This window comes from Bos mutus, chromosome 5, assembly GCF_027580195.1.
Source record: "Bos mutus isolate GX-2022 chromosome 5, NWIPB_WYAK_1.1, whole genome shotgun sequence".
Classification (NCBI taxonomy): Eukaryota; Metazoa; Chordata; class Mammalia; order Artiodactyla; family Bovidae; genus Bos; species Bos mutus.
Genome location: NC_091621.1, coordinates 42,813,467 through 42,819,466, shown reverse-complemented (window position 1 = coordinate 42,819,466; position 6,000 = coordinate 42,813,467). Strand labels below are relative to the sequence as shown.

The 6,000-nt window shown below is 44.4% G+C and overlaps 1 protein-coding gene across 2 annotated transcripts in view; it reads left to right on the top strand.

The window, feature by feature from the left end:
* The first annotated feature begins 4,141 nt into the window (after window positions 1-4,141).
* The window catches only part of LIMA1 (LIM domain and actin binding 1), a 92,025-nt gene continuing 90,166 nt past the window's right edge, over window positions 4,142-6,000 (top strand). For both annotated transcript variants that reach the window (XM_005892022.3, XM_005892021.3), the window contains exon 1: window positions 4,142-4,270. The gene's annotated coding sequence lies outside the window, so the exon portion shown is untranslated. The remainder of the gene's footprint in view (window positions 4,271-6,000) is intronic.

Below are 6,000 nucleotides of genomic sequence, written 5' to 3'. Positions count from 1 at the left end.
CTAGACGGACCTTTGTTGGCAATGTCTCTGCTTTTTAATATGCTGTCTAGGCATGCTGCGATTCATGGGGTCACAAAGAATTGGACACGACTGAGCAACTGAGCTGAACTGAACTAGGTTGGTCCTAACTTTTCTTCCAAGGAGCAAGCATCTTTTAATTTCATGGCTGCAGTCATCATCTGCAGTGATTTTGGAACCCAAGAAAATAAAGTCTCTCACTGCTTCCCCATCTATTTCCCATGAAGTGATGGGACCAGATGCCACGATCTTAGTTTTCTGAATGTTGAGTTTTAAGCCAATTTTTTCACTCTTCTCTTTCATTTTCATCAAAAGGCTCTTTAGTACTTCTTCGCTTTCTGTCATAAGGGTGGTGTCTTCTGCATGTCTGAGGTTATTGATATTTCTCCCGGCAATCCTGATTTCAGCTTGTGCTTCCTCCAGCCCAGCGTTTCTCATGACGTACTCTGCATAGAAGTTAAATAAGCAGGGTAACAATATACAGCCTTGACGTACTCCTTTCCCAATTTGGAACCAGTCTGCTGTTCCATGTCCAGTTCTAATTGTTGCTTCTTGACCTGCATACAGATTTCTCAGGAGGCAGGTCAGGTGGTCTGGTATTCCCATCTTTTTAGGAATTTTCCACAGTTTGTTGTGGTCCACACAGTCAAAGGCTTTGGCGTAGTCAAGAAAGCAGAAGTAGATGTTTTTCTGGAACTCTCTTGCTTTTTTGATGATCCAGCAGATGTTGGCAATTTGATCTCTGGTTCCTCTGCCTTTTCTAAATCCAGCTTGAACATCTGGAAGTTCACAGTTCTTGTATTGTTGAAGCCTGGCTTGGAGAATTTTGAGCATCACTTTGCCAGGGTGTGAGATGAGTGCAATTGTGCGGTAGTTTGAGCATTCTTTGGCATTGCCTTTCTTTGGGATTGGAATGAAAACCGACCTTTTTTGTTTTACTCAGTAGTAAGACAAAAGAAAAACAGTGAACTTCACTGTTGGGAGCTTCATTCATATATCAATGACATGAGCAACTTCTTTATGGAACTGGATAATAACTTATGAATAGTGGAAAAATACTTAAAACTTTTTGTGCTACTCAAAATGTCAAGGCCACAGATTTGATACACTGTTAAGTATTAATATTTTCTCCATTAGCCTACTGCTTGTTTTGTAAATAAAGCACTATCAGAACATAATTATGCCCACTTTTAGTGTAAAAGTTGAGTAGTTGTGACAAAGTTGTGTACTGGAAGGCCTTAATATTTACTAATAAGCTGTTTACAGAAAAAATTGCCTACAGTTGGGCTAGAAAATGAATACAAGAAGAAACCAAGTCCTTGTTTGTAGTATTTGCCAATTTCCATGTGTAAATACTCCTATTGCAGCCAATTTCATGCTACAAATGTGACAAACACACAAGCTTGAATAGTTGGGAAGAAACACATACAATGTTATATATTTCCATCCTACAGATACAGTAGACAATGTTTAGAGTTATTAGTAAAGTGAAGTAAAGAAAAGTGACATTTTCGGCATTTATTACCTCTTAACATACTTGTTAGTTTATATAATTTGACTTTTAATAGTGGTTATGCTTAACAACTAACTCATAAAAATCCCTCCAAATACAGAGATCGGGCTTAGGTGCTTGTCCGTGGGATTATCCCAGAAAGAATACTGGAGTGGGTTGCCATTTCCTCCTCCAAGGGATATACCCTATCCAGGGATCAAATCCACATCTCTTGCAGCTCTTGCATTGGTGGATTCTTTTAACCACTGAGCCACGTGGAATCCCCAGTAATCAGTCCTGCAAACTGGTAAAAGCCAACTGTGGCATACAACTAGCTCTATTACCAAGAGGGTACTAAAAGAGGTGCAGGAGAACAAGTAGTTATTTGCTTAATTGGTAAGTGGCTGAGTCAAGACTGAAATCTAGGTCCAAAATTCTGACCTAAATTAGTCTTCCTAATTTCTTTAGCAGAGAATAAGGGCCTTTATTAGCTTGTTAAAAAAAAAAAATGGAGACAGGGAATTTATTAAAGGAACGCCACACCTAATGGGATGCATTTTCTGAAGTACCATCCTATATATTTGCTAGGACTCTTAACAAAACTGGCAGGTAGCATGGGAATATGAGTCTTGATGCTTGATATCTATCCACAGTTAGTCTAGGCTGGGTATTTGAAAGAACAAAAGAAGTGACTGGTCTATAGAAATCGTCCTTAACTAGCTGCTTTGCATGCGTGGGTGCTAAGTCGATTCAGTCAGGTTGGACTCTTTACTACCTACGGACAGTAGCCCGCCAGGCTCCTCGCCATGGGATTCTCCAGGCAAGTACACTGGAGTGGGTTGCCATTTCCTCCTCCAGGGGACCTTCCCAACTCAGGGATCGAACCGCTGTCTCTTAAATCCCCTGCATTGGCAGGCAGGTTCTTTACCACTAGTGCCATTTGGGAAGCCCCTTAACTGCTTTGCTGCTGCTGCTGCTAAGTCACTTCAGTCATGTCCGACTCTGTGCAACCCCATAGACGGCAGCCCACCAGGCTCCCCTGTTCCTGGGATTCTCTAGGCAAGAACACTGGAGTGGGTTGCCATTTCCTTCTCCAATGCATGAAAGTGAAAAGTGAAAGTGAAGTCTCTCATTCGTGTCTGACTCTTCACGACTCCATGGACTGCAGCCTACCAGGCTCCTCCGTCCATGGGATTTCAGTTCAGTTCAGTTCAGTCACTCAGTCGTGTCCAACTCTTTGCAACCCCATGAATCGCAGCATGCCAGGCCTCCCTGTCCATCACCAACTCCCGGAGTTCACTCAAACTCACGTCCATGAGTCAGTGATGCCATCCAGCCATCTCATCCTCTGTCGTCCCCTTCTCCTCCTGCCCCCAATCCCTCCCAGCATCAGAGTCTTTTCCAATGAGTCAACTCTTCGCATGAGGTGGCCAAAGTACTGGAGTTTCAGCTTTAGCATCATTCCTTCCAAAGAACACCCAGGGCTGATCTCCTTTAGAATGGACTGGTTGGATCTCCTTGCAGTCCAAGGGACTCTCAAGAGTCTTCTCCAACACCACAGTTCAAAAGCATCAATTCTTTGGCACTCAGCTTTCTTCACAGTCCAACTCTCACATCCATACATGACTACTGGAAAAACCATAGCCTTGACTAGACGGACCTTTGTTGGCAAAGCAATGTCTCTGCTTTCCAATATGCTATCTAGGTTGGTCATAACTTTCCTTCCAAGGAGTAAGCGTCTTTTAATTTCATGGCTGCAATCACCATCTGTAGTGATTTTGGAGCCCAAAAAACTAAACTCTGACACTGTTTCCCCATCTATTTGCCATTAGGAAGTATAAATACAGGTGTTTACGACCATGAGCCACTTCTAGTACTTATCAAGCTACTTGAATTCGAAAACTGCAGAAAACTTGTAGTTTGAACTTGACTACACCTGGGGTGCAAGAAAAGGAAAAGATACTCTGGAAGGGCACTCATGCAGCCCACATGTACCTGGGGCAAAATCTGGGGCCAGGAAGGCTAAGCACTAGGCCTCCTAACGAACTCTTAACGTTTAGAGCAGAGCTGTAAATGAAGGAATAATAACGGCTAGAGCTGCAGGAGAACTTGGGAGGCCTGCCTTTGTCCAACCCCTTCATTTACATGAAGAAACTGTGCTCTAGTCAGGTGAAACGATTTGGCGTTATGCGGTTGAGCCAGGATTAATTTATAGCTCTTTGCACTACACCCTAAGGCCTCCTTTAAAACACCCTCCCTGCACAGAACTTACCCCAAAAGCACCAAGAACCTGGTTGGTGACTGGCCTACACTTGAACCAGGACAAAACTTCTAGTCGCTATTGAGTCAATGTGGTAGCTGGGAGTCAAAGGGTTAAAGCCAAAGTACAGAAGCACTGAGCCCTAAGCCGTGCAGGTGCGTGCTCTCCTCAGAAAGCAGAGTTTAGAAACAGTCCCACGAAAATGCAGCCACGCCCCTCACGGCTCCTACGCCGCAAAACGGAGCACGGCGAACAGTCTCAAGGAAAGAACACGCAACCAGCGGCGCGCACGCCCACCCCGAGGTCGCGCAGGAGGCGGGCCGACGTGCGCGCCTCCGCGGCTGTGGGCGGGGTCCGGGGCGGGGCTCTGAGCCGGACCGGGGCGGGGCCGCAGAGAGCTGTAGGTGTTGGAGCTAGGTCGCGACAGGTGCGCGAGGCAGAACGCCAGGGACCCGTGGCGGGGCTGATAGCAGCGCAGAAGAAAGACCGCTTTTAGCCAGGTAAGGGTCTTCTCTCTCCACATCCTCCGCAGCCGGAGAGTCCACGGAGACCCCGGATTCCCTCCACACCCTTTTTCTCCCGCGACTGCTTCGGGTGAGGGGAATACAAGGAGCGTGAACCCCTCCCCCTCGAGAAAGGGAGTGGAGGAACTGCTGATCCTTTGCTCCTTCTTCACTTCTGGGTACTGTGCTGGCTGCTGCTGCTGCTAAGTCGCTTCAGTCGTGTCTGACTCTGTGTGACCCCATAGACTGCTGCCCACCAGGCTCCCCCGTCCCTGGAATTCTCCAGGCAAGAATGGGGTTGGGAGTAATTATGTAGAGCGGAGCCTTTGCTGACTGAGGGCGGGAACTGATCGGACCCCCTCCTCTTCCCTCTGAAACACTCCTTTCTCACTATATAAGTGTGGTGGAGGAAAGCGGCAGTTCAAAATTCAAAATAGTCTCCCAGAGAAATATTCTGATAATCTAACTGTTGTTTTTCATTCTTCATTTTCAGCCATTCTCTTCCTCTTCGATATTTCTCCCCTTCCATTCTGCCAGCTGAACCCTTTAAGATTCTTACACCCGTTTGAGATACGTTGATACTATAGCAGGCCTTACAGCTGGATGTGTCACCCCAGAATCGCTATCGTGTACAAGTCGCTGGCACCTGTCAATACGTGGGTGTTAATATAAGGTAATTGTACACCCCGGGCTACACCTACTAAGCCTGAAGCTGTAGGAGCTAGGAGCTAACCATCTGGCACCCTTCCTTACTGGTGCTTACAATCCTGGTGAGAGATATTTGAGCTAATATTATCTTTCACTTAATTCCAGCTTTCAAAACTCTGCCTAATCCAGGTGGTTCTATTGACTTGACTTTTCAAGTTAGTCAAAGATACTTAGGGAGTTATTAGCCATTAAGACAGTGACCCTTTAAAGGAGAGAGGTCTTCTTTTGCATTGGATATTCTTTCGTTTGCTCTTGCTTTAGATGATTAAATGGAATACATTTCATCTGCATAATTACTATTAACAAATGATAAGTATTTTAGAAGCCATGAAATAATGCTTTGTTCTGAGGTCTGATGTAGACACAAAAGAAGATGAGCCTCAACGAACACTTAAGTTCCTGCGGAGTTACAACCTGGATGAAGGATGATCATGTTCTAGGTTGACCTTCAAAAAAGGGAGTGTGTGTGTGTATTTGTTTTGCATTGATAGAACAACACGTAGTATGGTACTCAGTAATCACTTTAAGAACTTATTTTTTGGACAGAACATTTATTTATTTATTTATTTTTTTTTTAGTTTAAATAATGTTTATTAAAATGCTATTGTTAAACAAAATTATACTTTAAATACCTTATATATATTTATTATAAAACTGGAAACTTGAAATATTTCATTTAAAATAAGTATATTAATTAAATAGAAAATTAATTTAAAAATAAACTGCTGTGTTTTTAAAATATTCCTACTTTTTAGCTACTGAATACTTAACACCCCCAATTCACGGCTGAATCCTTGAAAGACACTCTGAAAGTTCCAGAGCATTCCAGGAGCTCACTGTTTCCTGGTCACTTGCCCAGGTGGTGGCCGCAGTCTGTCTCAGCCCTAGGAAGTCCCCCCAAACCATCCCATGGTTATTTGTCCCCTGGCCATTGCTGAGTTCTCCTCTGTCTGCAACACACTGCCAGGGTCCCATAGCCGGTCTCATCGCCTTGGCTGTTTCTCACGTTACACTGCCAG